We start from the raw sequence: 17,482 nt of genomic DNA, 5'->3' as shown, positions 1-17,482 counted from the left end.
GGGGATGTTGCCTCTCTCAGTGGCTGGCTCTTGTGCTGGGGCTGCAGAAAATGCATTTCATGCCATCCTCCTTAGAACGATTAATTTGGTTGACTACATCACGTTAGTTTGGGAGCAGGTGCTGTGAGATCGTTCACGTTGATGGTATTGCTCTTCCCCTCCATCATGGTCTTAAAGTCATATTGCCAGCAGAATCTCTGCCTCCTTTCCAGAAAGGTCCTTATCTGTAGTAACAAATAAAACCACGGGCTGTAGGAGCTCAGGAAATGCTCTGTGTGTAACTGACCTCTCTCTCTTTGGTAGTTTCTTTTGTTCTTGAACTGGGCTCAGCTGGCATGGCCAGCTATGACCTCCACATTGGCTGTGCTTCCCTGTTCTGTCGTTGACCAGCATCAGGATACTTGGGCACACACACAAGGGCACCAGGTGCTTTTGGGTTGCAGCCTAAGAAGCCTTTGGAGGAATCAGAGGGCTCTTGCTGTTGAAGAGTGTTGTGCAAAGCCAACATTTTAATTCCAAATACGACTTTATGATGTCTCCTTAATTTTATGAAATATTTAATTATTATAGGATGCATTTGTTCACTATTTGTTTTCCTTTAGAAGATGTGTTGGTCTTGTTCTCAAGGATAAATTTAAAATCCTTGCACATTTACAACGGTTGGACTAAACCCTGCTGAAAACCTCACACAAAATCCTACCTGTGTAATCGCAGATATCTTTCATGGTCTGCCTCTGGTGCCTTTATTTATGTTGACAAGCTTTTTACTTAGGGTTTGATTCAGGAAAGCAGTTACGAATGTACTTGACTTTAAATCTTTTTATAGGCCTATTGAAAGTAATGAACTTCTCGGCAGTTGAAACCTGAACGTGTGCTCTGCTGGATCTGGTGTGTGTGAGTGATGTTGAGAAAGCAGGACCTGGGAGCCTGAGGAGGCAAAAGGGCTGTGCTGGTGTAGATGCTGTTGTGTCAGGCTCTTTGACCACTGCAAATTATGGTATAGAAACATGAAAGGGTATCAGGGAAAGCACCAATTCTCCTAAAGCAAGAACATTTCACAGCCCCTTAAAGTGAGAAAAATCTGCCCCAACCCAAGAAACATTGCTCTGCTTCATTGGTGTTGCTCCCTCTGGTGGGCCCCCCCGGAGCAGCTGTTTGTGGGCATGCAGCTGCTGTGAAGCTGTTTCTTGCACCTGTGTCCTGGGGTGACTGGCTCCATGTGCCCGTGGCCTTAGGGGGGCAGGGAGTGCCTTGGGAGATGGTGTTGGTATGGACAGGCAGAGAAAACTCACAGCAGCACTGAGCTGCATGTGGGAGGGCAATGCGGCTCTTGCTTACTCTGGGCTTGTGTATGTGGCAGTTATGTGTCATTTCAAATGCACTTTCTGGTGGCAAGCTATTTATCAACTGGCTATTGAACTTGTTATTTCCTAAAGCATATAGTGTGTGGCTCTTGATTGAAAAGCTGCTGTTCTGTCTCTTTGTTCTTCCACCTTGCAAGGATTCTTTCTTATTCATTTTGTTAAAGTCCTTCAACTCTAGATTGATAACTTCCATCTCCTGGATGGTGGAGCTTTGTTCAGTGACAGCTGTTGGTTTTCTCTGTGCTGTTTCTAAAATGGCTGTGTACAGGGTGGCAGAGGAAAGCACCTGGAAGTGGGGCACTGGATGGCTGAAGTTCAAAAGAATGAACATTTTCCAAATGCTGGTGTGCTAATTTCTTGGGAAATTAATTGGGAGTATGAAAAACTAATACTGTGTTTACCAGACAGGAGCCTGTATTACAGTAAAATGCTATATATTAAGATTTTAATTGAGTGATTCATGGGTTGTTGGGGAGAAACATTTCTTGCAGTTGAAAGTGTGATCAGGGAACAAGTGGTTCATGTCCCAGTCTGAGCACAACTCTTGTCATATTCATTCCTAATTTTTGTCTTGTCATGTCTTTAGCCAAATTCAGCATGTGTGGGTCCCATTCCTTCTGACAGAGATAGTGGTTTGCTGCTTATGGGTTCCCATTTCAGGACAGGTCAAGGAAAGACTTTCCTTCTCATGGTTTAATCAACTTTCTTTTTCTGCCTTCACTGAGTCAAATGGGAATGTGCTGTAAGCTGCATACTGTAAGGAATGGCAGCTGGGGTCTGGGCAGGGAAGTATGCTCACCCTTACCAGTGCTGGTCCTAAGGAGCCCATCATTAATCTGTACTGTGGAGACTCCTGGTGAACCTGATTATGACCTGTGATCCTGCCTTTACTCCATGTTCTATAAACACAAACCAGAAAGGACTGTTGCCAGACTTAAATAGATTTATATTACAAGAAATTACCTTGTAGTAGGTGCAGGTAGCTTAGAGCCTTTGTTACAGATGTTGGAAGTGTTCCAGCTGGGCTGTCTGTCCTGTGCAGTGGGACTCACCTGGCTGTGGGTGCACACACCCAGGCTGGCAGCACTCCTTCCCAGTCCCCACAAAGAAATGAGCACGCAGGGCACAGACTGGCTCAGCCAAAGGAGTGCTGCTGGGGAGAGAATTGTCTCTAGGAATGCTGCTCTGCCTCTCCCCTGGAGCCCAGGTGACCAGTGCAGTGATAGGCAGAGGTCAGCACTTCGCAGCATCTTGGATTATGTGATGCAGATCACAAGTGTCACACCGCAGCAGGCTCACAGTGTCATTTTACTTATCTTGGATGTGTTCAGAGCTCGATTCTGCTTGATGCTGGGTATTTCTACTGCCCCTTAGGATGGAAAGAAGTTGAGAGCACCCAGTACAATCCATTATGTCCTAGAGAAGTGTAAGGGAAGGGTAGAGTAGCAAGGTAGCCAATCACAAAGAGCCACTAAAGCAGCAACAAGAATATCTTCTCTTTTTTGAGACCATTTAATCTTTTCGAATGAGTAATACAATATTTATAATATTATAGTAGCTCTAATAACTTGCTTAAAAATTAAAAATAGTTAATGGGTGAAGTGGAATAAGCGTGGTTAATGCTTCTCACTGATGTGCTACTGTACCTCCTGCTAGAACAGTTTTATTTAAATCCGTCATTTTCTCCCATTGTAACAACACTGACCAGAGCAAACACACTGGCTCTGGATTGCCTTGGATGGTATTTATAAAGCTTCCTCTCAGGTGTGTGTCCCAGCTGTCTGGAGCACCACATCCTTATGTCAGATGAATTATCCTTTAGCAGAGGAGGGCTTTTCAGCAAAATGCATTGAGGTGTAAGGTCCCTTTTCAAGAAGCAATACTGGGATCTGTTGTGATAGGTGAGTTTTGTTTATTATTTTATGTGTTATTAGATAAGATTCCCTTAATTCCTGGAGGTTAGCCCCAGACTCGGTGCAGCTCTCAGGGAAGTGCTGTTTCCTGCACTGCTTTCCCACCTCAATAGAAAGCTCTACTGTGCTTGAAGACTCAAACTGCTGATCACAGTCCTCAGCTGGACACTGCTGGAGATATTGTCAACAGCTTGGACCTGCTGTGTGTGGACTTGGTGACTTGAAGAGACAAGTCTGGATTTCATGCAGTTGGGTGGTACAAAGCTTATAGGAGAGCTGTGTCTTATGTTCCTGAAGATATGCACCAGGGCATTTTGTGGCAATCTCTATAGCACTGAAGGCTTCATGCCTGGTAGATTGCATGGCTCTTGCTAAATGAGAGGTGATAAAACACAAAAAGTTTCAGTAAGGTCACCAGCTGTTAGAACAGGGTTGAGATTCCTGCCCAAACTTGATGGCAATATTTTCTTTCTCAGAAAGAATTCAGAAGGATTTCTGTGGGATAGTTTAGTGTTGATGTGAAATGTAAGCCTGGCTGCAGACTGGGTTGATGGACAGGGAAGGGTTGAGAGCAAGACAGAGCATTCCTTAAAATTCCTTAAAATCCTCAGTGTGAGCAGACTCCTTGGAGCACTGTCCATGTTCCACCAGTCTCATCTCAGGCTCTGCTCAGTCTCTGTCCATGGTCTGCCCCTGCTGTGCATGCTGAAGTCCAGGGAGAGGTACGAGTTGTGTCACAGCACCTGCAGTTCAGTCTGTGCAAAACAATGAAGTGAAGTAGTGCTTGAACATTTTCTGGTGAGTGACTATAGATATGGTCAAAAATTCTAAAAGAAGTTGATACAGAAGATCTCTGGTCTGTTCTGTTAACTTCCTAAGCCTCTTGGAAATTCACAAAGAGCAAACGTGTGCAAGAGGAAGATCCCGGGTAACTGCCAGCAGCTTAGCCTGACATCAATCCCAGGCAAAAGAATAGAACTGAGAGAGGATTTAGAGAATTAAAGGTAGGGAATATAATTAATGCCATTCAACATTCTTTTTTGGAGAATATGTCTTGTCAAACAAACCTGATTTATCTGATAAGATTGCAAGTTTGGGGGGATAAGATAACTGTGTAGGTATAATATACTTTAACTTCTGTAAGGCGTTTGATTTTATTCCACATGACATTATTACTAAAATATTAGTACTATATACTTTTACTGAAGCATATCTTAAATGTATTAAGAACAAGGTAACTGACAGAGCTCAAAAAGTAGTTGTCAATAGGGAATCTTTACTGAATGTGAACATTTTTTAATGTAACTCTGCAGGGATCAGTCAGAACCCTCATGCTATTCATCATTTTTGGCAGTGATGCGGAAGTAAATATAAAATTATTTCTGATAAAATTTCTGGGTGACACAAAGATTGATGAAGTAGGAATGAGGGCAGTAGGATACAGTGCTCTTGGTTAATTGTCCCAGCTGAAACAAAATTCAAAAATTCCTTTCAATCTAATTAAATAAGGAAGTTTTTGTGCATCCAGAGCTGTTGTGCATCCAACAAAGCTGTTGCCCAGCCTGGAGAGCAGAAGGTTTATGGGAAATGTTTCCTTGTGCTGGCCTCTGGAGAAATGGGGCTTTCCTAGGGAAGAGTTTGCCTGCAGGATCCCATGGTCTCCATCTGATGATGGTGGTGGTCCATGGCTTGGCAGAGCTGCTGTTAGAGGAACCTCTCTGAGGAGGCTGCTGACGGGAAATGACTCTTCATCCTCAGTGCTGTGGAAGGCCTAAGAGAAATATGGATTGGACACTGGTTGCATTTCTGGTTTTGGTTGTGTATCTGTGAGATCTCCAGTATGTTTTCTCATTAACCTTTGTCCATTGGGAGTTTTTGAAGGTGCCCTGCATTTGTACCACAGGAACCAGACCTGGCAGTAGAGTTTAGCCTGAATATAGAGCAGGGTCCATACTAGTGAGACTGGCTTGCAATTCTCTGTTAGCTCTCCAGACATAAAATAGGCTGCATCAGCAAAGGGCATACAGCACTGGAATGAGAACATAGAGGTGTTGCACACCCATATTATGGCTATGTGACTTTAGAGGCTCTTTTTGACTGGACAAGCTCCTTGTACTCACATTACTTGCTCACCATAGGTGCACATTGGTGCAATCTATGTCATGCCAAGGCTTTACCTGCTGGTGAGATGAGAAGTTGTGTACTCAGGTGTCATGCAGTGACCCCACTGGCAACAGGAGCATAAGGTACCTGTTAGGAGGGCCTTACCAGTGCCAAGAGCCTTCAGCAGTGGCCTGGTGTAAGTTCACAGGAAAAGATTCTGTAAACATCTTCATGTTTGTTGTATTTTGAAGAGAGAGACTTTGATAAGGCAGAGGAGGTAACTGCTCTTTGGCTACTGTTTTTAGCTTTGCCTCAGCCAGATCTGCTTGTGCATGCAGTGTCAAAACCTTCCTTGTTTCCAAAACCTGACCACAGCATCACAGTGTAATAATTTACACTGGCAAGGACTGCTGGTAGTTGTCTGGTCCAACGGCCTGCTAAAGGCCAACAAAAGCCAGCTGCTCCTAGATGGAGATTTCACAGCTTCTCTGGCTCATCTGCTCAAACACTTCGCTACTCTCATTGTAGTTTTTGTGGGTTTTTTTTGTTCATCATCCAACTGGAACTTTCTATGCTCAGCCTGTGTCTGTTGTCTCTTGCCCTGTTCCTGTGATCCTCCAAAGGAAATCCACTCAGCCTCTTACACCCTCCCACACCCCTGTGGTTGCAAACATCTCTCCCTGGAGCCTTGTCTTATTTTGGCTGCTCTCAGCCTCTCCATACCTGTCCTGTCCTGCAGCTCCCTGACCATAGCAGCACACCACAGGTCTTGCTCCAGTACTTCACTGTGTCTGCACCCAGTGCTCTGAGATTGTTCCACCAGCACTGAGCAGAGGTGAATGGCCATTTCTGTCAGCCTGCTGTCATGCTTTAAAAGGGGAGAAATGAAGGGAAAAAATTTGTTTTATTGCTGTAAAGCTTAGCTTTTCTCAGCAAGATCCCAGCATGTGACTGTTTTGCCACCCATACAGGGAAAGTGGGGGGCCAGTCAGACCAGGAGAAGGTGCCCTTGAGGCAAACAAACCAGCAGTGAAGTGTCTGCTGGAAACATCCACCTCAGAGCCAGCTGTGGCTCAGCCAGCCCTGTGGGATCCTCAGCTGTGTGACTGCCTGGTACCAGAGGTGCAGGGAAGATGGAAAACCCTGTGATGAGACTGACAGCAACTTCAGGCCCAGCCAGCAAAGTGCACCAGGCCGTGGTGTGTCCTTCCCTGTGCTGCCCTGCTGCTTGATGTCCAGGGCACGCAAACAGCTTCTCCATCACTGTGTGCAGGACCGGGGCCATTCACAAACAGACCAACTTTCAGCACAGCTTTCCAGCCACAAGTTTGCCTAAGCTAAAAGAAAACAGTGTATCTTACTAAATAAATGATTAGACCTCAATGATTTTCTGCCTTCTAGAGCAGAGTTATTTGGAAGGATGAAAGGAAATAGCTGCAGCAGTATAAAACCGCTGCCCTTTGCACTTGCATCTTTCCCACAGAGTAATCCTTCATTCATTGTTTACTTAATGAGAAAAGAAAGAGGTTAATTTATAAAACCAAATAAAAAACAGACAGAGGACTTTATTTGTGGAACAAAAAACTGAATTAAATGAACAGTCTGTCCATTAATGCTGCTAATTGTACCATGCTCACAGTGAAAAATGCACAGGTCTGCTAGGATTCTGCTCTTGCTGGTGGAGCCCATAGTATGTCTCCAGTGAGGGTTCAAGCAAGAACTCTGTGGCAAGATTTTCCTAAAAACTTTCCTTACTTGGTGAATTAATGTCATCTCCCAGTCTGTGAAAGGCTCAGCTTCTCAGGGGTTTCTTAAATTTAATAGATAAGTATAGGAATAATTGGCTGAGCTGATCATGATGGTGAATGCTGCTGTCTGAATCATTTGCAGATTCTTATGAACATCTGTAGAGAGCTGCAGCAAGGCAGAGAAAGAGGGACTGCCTAATTCATTTCCCCTGCTCCAGAGAAGTCTGTTGTACCCACGCTAAAATTTAGCAGTTTCTAAGTTATTTCTCTTGGCTGTAGGATGTTGCAGAGGTTGGAATTAAACCCAGGTGGGGGGAAGTTTTGCATTTCATCTGTGTGTTTCCTGGTAGCTGTCCCTCTTTGCTAGTCCGTGCATGTCTGAAATCTCCACCATCCCTCCTGGGGGTGGATGGAAGGAGCTGTGTCCTGATGTAGATGGGAGAGTGTTAAATCTGCGTGGATGGGGGTTACTCGATGCTGAGACTGGCTGGAGGCTGAAGCTGCCCTATCTCCCTCTCTTTCCTCACTCAGCCTCCAGAGGAGGGAGGGAACAGGGAGAACTGGAACAGGGTGGGTCTGTGATGGAAAGAGGGATCAGAACGTGAAGGCATCTACAGGTAGTTCATGAAGACTCCTAAGAATAACATTTGATTCTCTTTGGGAAGCTGAGGATTACTGTGAAGTGTGGATGAGGAAAAGCATGTCTGGAAAAAAAAAAGTTGTTTCGCTGGAATTCCCTCTGGTGATTTAAAAGATTTTGTGTTGGAAAAGACACTTTATTCTGGGCTGTAACTGAAATGAAAGGAAATATATAAAGAAGGGTAATCTATCAACTGAACTATACCAGCTGCCCTGTGAATGTTGAGGCTTCATGGAGCTTTGCAGTCTCCACTGCCACCCTGCTGAAAGAAGCTTGGGACAGTTCTTCACTAACTTCTCATCACCTTTGTCAGCCAGCTTGATCTTCAGATTGTGATAGCAAGATTGAAATGCTATTTGTGAAAACAATTAGTGAAAACTTAAACCAAACTGATACCACAGACCATGTGCAGATTTTAATGCAAAAGAAAGGCCTGGAGCAGAAGTTTTTTCCATTCTTACATCAGGCAGATTAATGACTTTTAAATTTCATCTGCAGTTTGTTTTATTTCTGGCACTATAGAATTCTACTTCTTAATTTTAAGTAAGACTTGTTTCTATATCTGTGTATTTTATGTGTATATAAAATACACATATAAAGTATATGCATTTATGAGTATAAATTAATACATACTTATTGTAAGTGTATGTATATAGAAAAATATGTAGTTGTTGCTCCAACATATCTTCCTGGCACACAGAATTATATGGAGTCTTTGGAAAGTGGGTTATTTGAAATGCCGCCATCTCTTTGTTGAGTATTCAAAGAACATTGTAATTATTGCTGTCAATATATTTTAAATGCTCAGTGGAAAAAGTTGCAAACATTTTTGTTAGAACATGTATTTGTTTGTAACCTGTTCAATACATCATGTATTTGTATGCCAGCTGGCTTCTTTTCAAAAATGTACTATTGAGAAGATGCATATGGGTTTTTTATCATATTTTTATGCTATTGTCACACATTAATAGAGATCCAACCCCTTCATAATATCTTCTGGAAATATTTGGGAGACATAAGACATAACTATCCCTGTTCTGGATATATTGGCAAAATTGCTCTTGGCTTCAGTTTGGGAATGCAAGTGATTTTTTTCAGTTCAAAGTAAATGTATTTGTGCTTGCCAATGGTTACATCAACATGGCAGTGTTGATTTTGTCTGGAAGGTGCTAAGCTGTGATGTGTTTGTGTCTGAAACTCTGGCTCTGGAACAGATCTGGGTCCTGGGGATGGACAGCTGGGCAGATGGAGTCCGTGGCTGAGGGCAGCTCACACAGGAGCTTTGGGTCGAGGAGGTGCCTCCAGGTGCCATGTGCTTGCTGGCTTCTTCTTGTCTTCCAGTGGAGCAACCTGTGGTCATGGTTCTTCATCTGATGATGCCAAAGGCTGCTTGTGCCTTGCTTGAGGTTTTGAGCATTTCAGAGTGTTATTTTCAATATTTGTGTTTCAACACAGGGCTGCAAGTTGGGAGGGAAGAGTAATTTCACAGTATAACCAATCTCTGCGTGTGAACATCACCTCAAAGGAAGTCAAGGGTTGAGTTGCTGAAGCTGAACCTTCCTCCTGGTTGGTGTCAGCTGCAGCTCCTTTAGGCTGCCTCCTGGCTGTGCACAGCCTCTTCCTGCTGGGGCATGAGCCACCACCATGGCTGGGCAAGTCCTTCTTCTGGTGAAGCCCAAATCAAAGTTAGGATCTGTAAGAAATCTCTTCTGGTTCCCCAGCCTGTGGGTGTAAGCAATCAGTGAGTTTGTCCACTCAGTTTTGTGGGTTTTTTCTGCTTCCTTTCTGAGACCAAAGGTGGTACATTTTTTTAGTGGAAGTGGGGGCAATCCAGCACCAGAGGTCATTTAGCTGGTAGATTTTCCCTGTTAATTTAAAAAGTGAAGCTGGCACCTCTTGGAAAGCATCTTTCCTATGTTGAAAATACTTATCTGTGCTTTCATGCTTTTGTCCTTCACAGTTCTTCAGAGCCATGTCTGAACAGGGATGGGACTCCCATCTCTCTGTGGTGGGCTCTTTCTCTCCTAAACTCTCCATGAACTCTGTTGTGGTCTCAAGGGGGAGGCTGTGGTGTTTTATGGATGCATTAAAAAAGCTAATTTTTTGTTGGCTATTCTGCTTAAATCTGGGAGCAAACTGTTGTAGGTTGAGATGGCTAAAACTGGCTGTGTGTAGTTAGCATGGCAAGGGCTCTGGGCTGGGTATCTCCGGCCAGGCTGCGTCATCCTGCCACAGCAAGCAGCCAGGGGGAGAACAGAAACCTGAGATGCACAACATGTAAATATCCAGAAATACTAGGAATTTGGCAAGAAGGCCAGCAGTGGCTTCCTCTCTCCCTGAAGATACCACCATATGCTGAGAGATGAATCCAGTTATTTCAGCAGTGTTGGCAAAAGTAGTTTTTGGCTCCCCACTGCTCCCAGGCTGGCACGAGCACTGCCCTGCCTTCTCGGGGCCAGGGGGCTGCAGGGTGAGGAGGAGGTGTGGGACACCAGGGGAAAGCAGTGCCATGGGAGTAGCAGGACCTGCAGGGTATGAGGCAGCTGCCTTGGGCAGAGGGCCCCACTTGGGCAGTGCATCTCTTCATGCACGCCATCCCCCTGGCCTGGGTTTGGGGTGCAGGATTGAGGCTGGCACAGGGGGTGAGCCCTGGAGGCAGGACACACCTCCTGCTTGTGCCCTGTGCTGTCTCCTTTGTGTTTTGAGATCTGATGGGATTGTGCCACAATATGGAATAGCTGCAGGCAGATCACTTTTATGATATATTACTGCAATAAAATTATAAATTTATGGCAGTCAGAGATCTAGGCATGTGCCCATAATTTTTCCTTGCTGCTGTGTATTGTCTGGTTAGTTGGCACATGAACTCAGCTGATCCCTGGGAGAAAGAGATGATGCTGGGTGAGCTGCCCCTCCCTACTCACTGCCTTGGGCCCTGGAATTCCTCCCTGGAGCCTGGCACTGCCAGGGGTGTGGGGCTGGCAGAACACAGCGGGGCCTTTTGGGTGAGTTTGGACAGTAGAAAACAAAGTACCTCTGCAGCACCTCTTCTGAGATCTCCTTTATCAGCTTGTGGTAAGCCTTGGGCTCCTGCTCATCAGTGGTACCACTTTTCTGGCCTTGTTACTGCTGCAAAATGGAAGGTGCATGGTGGGTTTTGGGCTTTTTGGTGGGTTGTGAGGGTTGTTTTTTTTTTCTTTCTTTTTTTTTTTTCTTTTTTTTTTTTTTCCTTTTTTTTTTTTTCTTGTTTGTTTTCTTGGGGTTTTTGTGTTGGTTTTTAAATTTTACTATTTATTTATTTGTTTATTCTTCATTTCTAATGAGAGGGGGAGATACTTTACTGTATAGGAATGCCAGGGTCGAGAATTCACATCCAGCTTCTGGTTCCATTCTTTGTACATAGCCCTTCTCCCTCCATGCCATCTGTCTGTTGAAATTAATGCTTTAATACTCTCTGCAGGGTAGCATTGCTATTTATTTATTCCAATGTTTAAGTTTCTTTTTGACCTTGGGATTAAGCTGGAGTGCCCAGACATCATTATGGACTGTGAAAATCCCAAGATAGCATGTCACAGGCTCTTGAAAAGGGGGGAAATATGTGAAATGTTGGTTTTAGCTGTGTTTTCTTTGGCTTGCTTTCCTAGCTGTGGCTCCTGGGGCAGGGGAGGGGACCAAGGCCCTAGTTCCTGTGGTGTGACCCAAAGCAGAGAACATTTGGTGTTCAATGCCCCAGAGTCCTGATGGATACCACCTTGCTGCTCCTCTGCTCCTGGGAGCCCTTCCCTGCTGGCTGGACCCTGGAATTCAAGCACAGTCTCCTTGGTATAGCCTTGGAACTGCAAGACTTCTGACATGCATGGCTTTTTTTTCCTTCAGAGGTAGCCAGAACCTGAGACCATCCCACAACAGTATTTCTTAAATAGAAGAAAGATTAGATGTATCATAACCTAATTAGCAATCCTGCATTTCTCATCTTTATCTGCCACCAGGAGCAACTCTCAGGGTGGGCTCAGGGTTGTTTGCATCCCTGAACCTGCAGCACATCCTGAACCTGAATCACATCCTGGGAACCCTGTTCCTTTCTATTGCCTTTCTTTGTTTTATTCTATTTTCAGTCTGTGCTGGGGGGGTGTTGTTTGGGTTCTGTTTGACTCCAGTTTAGTGTGTGACTCAGCATTGCTGTGTGTTTTGTTCTGCTGCTGGTTACAGCATTCCCCAAAACCTCCTGGTGCTTTCACCAAAGTGTCTTACCCTAAATTTGTGGCTGTGATCTCCCTGCCAGCCACCACCCTCCTTTGCCTGCTGAGGTCTTCCCTTGGCCATGCCATCCTATGGTAGAGACCATGTTTACCTGGAGATAGCATGCACATTAGCCAGTAATTGTCACATTAATTGCTTTGTGCTAACTGCATGGTATCAAGCAGGGTCCTGCAGACAGATTGCCCTGCTTACCCCAGTGGCCTGGCTGCCCTGGCCCTCTGTGGGTGCCCACTCAGCTGCTGGGGAGCTCACCTCCTGCCATCAGCATCTGGAGATGGTGCTTTCTTTCCCCTGTGTCTGGATAGGATATGTCCTTTTTATTTTGCATCCTCGAGCCTTTAATTACTCCCAACAAGTCCCTTTCACACTTCAAAAATCCTGTAGCAATTTCAGTTTGAATTGCTTTCTCTGAGGCTTTGAATTAGATGAGTGCACCTGCTCTGGGGTTCCAGCGGTAATTGGGCTGTAATAGTTATGGTCCTTTAAATGCACTTAAGGTACTGTGAGCTTTAAGAACTGATAACGGTGCAATCTGGCATCTCAGCACCAGTTTTGTCTTGTCTCTGAGCATTTTGGTTTAAATTGTATTGTTTTGCCATTTGTGAAGATTACAAATATTCACAGGTTTTGGAACTTGGATGTGTTAAATGAAATGCTGCCCTGTGCTCATGTACCCATCCCACAGGTCTGGGTCCTGGGCTGCTCCTCATTTCCCACTCTGCCAAACCCCTGCTGAGCTTAGTGGGAGTTTTGCCAGAACAAGGCCCTAAAAAAGAAGTATGACTCATTTGAGCAGTTGTGCTCATTTATGCACCAGTCCAGGTTCATGTTAAAAGGATATTAAACAAAAAATACTAAAGAACCTACTTGTCTTGTCCTTGCCTAGAGCAAACATTTATCCTGGGACTGGTCTAGCAGGTTAAAGATGGCTTTTCCTCTGGTTTATATGTTACTTAGGATATTGTGGTGTGGCTAGCATCAGGGCTTTTACAGTTCTCTGCTGCCTTAATTCCCTTCTAAGGAGGCAGAACAGGGAGGAGGGTGAAGAAAAGAGAAATGCATCTCTCTCAGGCACATACCATAGCAAGAGGTGTGCAGCCTGGAGCCCGCTGCTGAACTCAGAATATAACATTTCCAAAATTACCAGTTGTGAGTGTGATAATGAACTGAAAGTAAATATGGCTCAGTTTGCTGTGAATCATTCTTGGGGGGTTTAATTGGACTTGGATGAGCTGGCATTGTTGCAGTGCAAGAATAGAGTTGTTTCTGAATTAGACAGACGTATCTGCTTAGCAGTGCAGAGCTGCTGCATCCCAGTAGTACTGGGGAGACTTTGTCCTCAAAGAGGCTTCCTAGGATGGCTTGAGGAAGTTCTCTGTATGGGGAAGGAGCCAACTGCTCCCACAAGGCCCCAGGACCTGGGAATTCACCTGCTGGTACCAAATGCCCTCAGATGAACACTTGGAATTAAGGTAGTCACTGTAAGATGGAAGATTTTCCCTCACCAGAAAAGGCCTCTAAGCTCTCCTGGCAGGGAATAGGGGCCATGAAATTATGATAATGGTAACTGCTATTATGAGATGTTACTGTAAACAAAAACAAGCATTTTTGTGCTTTTCCTTCCAGCAGGAATTTAAATTCCCAAAGCAGAACAACCTGTTCAGAATGGCTCAGACAATGTTGTACATCCAGGCAAGGAAAATACTTTACTTTCCTTAGGAAAGTGATTGCAGGTTAGCTCCGTGAGAGGTACAGGTGTGGGGTGATGCCCTAACCTGGTGTTTGACTGGAGTAGCTTGACTAACCTGTGAAATACAGAGAACTTGAAAATGGAACTACCCTGTCCTGTAGTGGGGAGACCCAGGAATTGCATATTGCCCTCTTTAAAGCCATGATCATGATTATGGGATGAGGCAAAGAGATTTATATAAGCCATTCTCATTAATGCCAGTGGGAATTACCCAGAGCTATACAAGTACATCACAGTAAGAAATGTGCCTTGGCAGTTCACTATTAATATTTGAAGATAGTGCAAGGAAAGTCTCCCTCTCTGAGTCAAGTGGGCAAAAATTAGAGATTTGGTGGGGGAGGGGGAGAAGGGAGGGGAAATTTTGTTATTTTAGTCCTTGGAGAGGTTATAGAAAGGTGAACCATTCATACATACAGATCCTCAGATAGAAGGAGTTGCAGGTGTATGTGTCATGTTAGCTGTCCCCATGACTGTAACTGCAGGTATTTAGCTCCTGTTGGCTGGTTACTGATGGGCAAGGGCCCATCTCTGTTTTTAGGAGCTGCTGACCATCTTTGCTGACCCACTCAGTGCTGGTGCTTACCATGGGGCAAGAAAGGCTGCTGCCATTCTGCTTGCAGTTACATGCTGTACTTAAACAAGATGGGGAGACTCCAGGCTGCAGAAGCAGTGCCTAAGCAAAATCAGAATTTGTGATTTTAGCCTAGTGAAGTGTCTCAAAGAGCTTGATTTGTTTGAAGCAGCCATTGAAGCGGGTAGAAGGGACTGTGTATTTATGTGAGGCACAGTGGAAGGCAGACATTGACCTCTGCTTGATGTTTCTGAGTTAGTCATTATTCCTCTGTTTGGTTTGTATCAGTAACAAGCTTTCAAGTTGGTTTCTTCATATTTTGCCTTTTTGGTTTTTTATTTTTGGCTTGAGTTGGTATGTAGTTTCAGTCATAGAGTGTGAGTTCTAGTAGGAAGTGTTTAATGTATTTATGGGTCCTGTCCTGCAGTTTACCCAGTACAGCCATGCAGCCTTCTTCTCCAATTCACCCTCCTCCCACAGATGGCAGAGCTGGGGCTGCAGCTGGCAGCAGTGTGGTGCTGGGGTTCTTGTCCAGTCCCTGTAAGAACTGTGGCTAATTGCTGCCATGCTGTTTAAACTAATTTTCTTTATTATTCTTAGCATTATTTACATATTTTTTAATGGAAACCCATTTCACTCAAACAAGATAAAATAAAATTTACTATTCCTGACAGATGTTGACAGCTTTGGAGCAATGCAGGACACGCTGATTGCATCTGTGCAGTGCCACTGCCTTGGAAGAAGGTTCACCAGAGCAGACGAGTCTTGCCTCTCACCCTGCGGATGATAAATGCCAGAGGTAACCTTTATAGCAGCACCTTTCAGGTGACAGTCCAGCCCAAAGCCCAGGGTTCCCTACTGACAGCTCCTTGCTCACAAGGCTAGGCTGCACAAGTTGAAATTCATCCATTTTCACATTCCCAACAAATGAACTGGGGAGGTAGAAGTTGGTGCTGTGGATGCTTGGTGCAAACCACCTTCAGGACCTTTTAGTAAAAAGGGTCTTGGAGATCATCAGCTGCTACACATAACACTGAGGATGGTTGTGTGTACCCTCAAGCTGAAAGCAGAGGATTTAACTAGAGGACAGCCACAGAGAAAGCACATTTCTGTCCTTCAGCTGAGCAGTGACCCAGTGTCTATACCTCTTATCACCTCTATATGGCAGGAGCTCTGATAGGGTTTAGCAGCACAATGGTATGTGCTGTTTTGAGACTTCAACAGAGATAACAGAATGCCTAAATAAATCCTGTTTGATGCTTAAATAAGGATTTCGTCCTGCTATGTCTGTAGGCAGATACCAAACAGAGTTTATAATTCATTATCCAAGAATTTGATCCTTTCTTTCTTTTTTTCTTTTTTTTTTTTGCATTCCAACTTGGGGTACTTTTACTAGGTAGTAATTATGGAAAGGAAAGAAAGAACATAGTCACATAATACTCATATGGAATAAAATTAGCAGATAATTAGATGTTGGAAACTGTGGACCTAGGAAGCTCCAGTTTCTTCCTTAATACTGATACTTAATTGGACATTAACAAGCAGAAATTCTTGAATGTTCACTTCTTTCCTGTTATTAAAAACCAGTCAGACATGTGAGGATGCATGTCTCCCGTGCCTTGCTATGTGGCAACAGTTACAGGGTAAAACTACTTGAACACCCTGCCCCTGCTACCATATCTGGTGCCTAACAGCTGTTAGTGGGCCCAGCCAGGAGCTCTGCACTTCTAAGGCCAGAGCAGCTTTCAGACTGCAGCTAAAACTTCTGCTACTTTTACTGTTCCTCCTCCTCACAGTTTGAGTGACTGAAGCTGAGCCTAGCTGCAGGATGGGTAAGGCTGCAGGAGGTTGGCTGAAGTGTGGTTCCCTCCCGAGTGCAGGCATGGGCCAGTGGTGGCAGCTGGGGACAGCTGTGGGCACCAGGGAGAGAACCCAAGTGAGGGCAGCTTGGTGATTGTTGGAAAGGGAAAATGAGATTTTTATTCCAGCAGCTAAAACCCTTTTGTATTTTGGTTTCTTTTAGCAGCTATTTATCCAAAACATTTGGGAGAAAAGCTGTCTCTTTATTAAATATTTAACACCCTTGCCTTCAGCTGTGGGCTGAGAAAGCTCCCAATCCACATGTGAGTCACCAAGAACTCCTCCAACAGAAGCAGAGGAATTCCAGACTGGAGATTGCTAGAGGAAAAAAAGCTTGCTGATTTGGAAAAAGTCCAAAATGGTTCACATCTCTCATATATCATAAAATGAGCTCTGCAGTCAGTCTGCTGGGTGTGTGGACAAGGAGTCACAGAGTCCCAGATCTGAAGTGGAGAAGCTCTCAAAATGCTAGGGAGCATCACACCCTATATAATACAGATGAGAAGTACACCCAGTAACTGGTTCTTTATTAAATGCTGTCTGCATTTGGATCCTGACATGTCAGAGGTGACAAGGTGTAGATCACTGCTTCCTGTAGTAGTTTGTTCCATTGCTGAATTAGTGCTAGTTTTAATCCATTCAGCTTTCACCTCCAGCCATCCGTTAGCAGGCATCTCTCGGCAAATCCAGGACATCCATGATTTGGAGGTGCCCTGCTCACTCAGAATGACAGTCTGGGATTCGTGTTCAGAGAGCATGAGTGCAAGCTCCTGCAAAAAGAGCATATGGTAACAAATGGTGCAATAAGAATGACTTGTGATAACAAAAAAGGTCACTGCTGTCCCTAGCACTGCTGGTGGTGAGCACTGTGCTTACCTGTGCTGTGCAGGCGTGGAGTGTGTGATCAACTCTTTTTATTTCTATTAAAATGACAGGAACTGAAGGAATAAAATAAGATGAAACTTTTTTGGCATGTTTCTCCCTTTGGCCAAATTATTTTATCAACATCCCAAAGAATTTTTCAGCTGCAGATGTTGTGTCAATCTCTGTCCCATAGCCAAATAGAGGCATCTCCAGCAGTGGTTTTACACCTCTTTCCTCTGCGGACACTTAAAAATTTTTACTGGTGATGAGGGTTCCTCGTATAGCAAACTTACACCTCCTGACAAGAGGTTTACTCTTCCCATTCCTATTTGTAGATACTTAAATGGGGTTCACAGTATATAATAGTATGTTCACTGGTTGAAAACCATTGGTCTTTGACACCGGTAGT

The 17,482-nt window shown here is 44.4% G+C and overlaps 1 protein-coding gene across 8 annotated transcripts in view; it reads left to right on the top strand.

Moving 5' to 3' along the window:
* FOXN3 (forkhead box N3) overlaps window positions 1-17,482 on the top strand; it is a 206,447-nt gene that overhangs the window by 23,051 nt on the left and 165,914 nt on the right. The window contains exon 2 of one of the 8 annotated variants that reach the window (XM_054634465.2): window positions 15,024-15,148. The exons of the other annotated variants lie outside the window; for them this stretch is intronic. The gene's annotated coding sequence lies outside the window, so the exon portion shown is untranslated. The remainder of the gene's footprint in view (window positions 1-15,023; window positions 15,149-17,482) is intronic. 8 annotated transcript variants of the gene reach the window in all.

Source organism: Agelaius phoeniceus, chromosome 6 (genome assembly GCF_051311805.1).
Source record: "Agelaius phoeniceus isolate bAgePho1 chromosome 6, bAgePho1.hap1, whole genome shotgun sequence".
NCBI classification, from domain to species: domain Eukaryota; kingdom Metazoa; phylum Chordata; class Aves; order Passeriformes; family Icteridae; genus Agelaius; species Agelaius phoeniceus.
The sequence above is the reverse complement of the archived record's forward strand: the minus strand, read 5'-3'. Positions and strand labels throughout refer to the sequence as shown.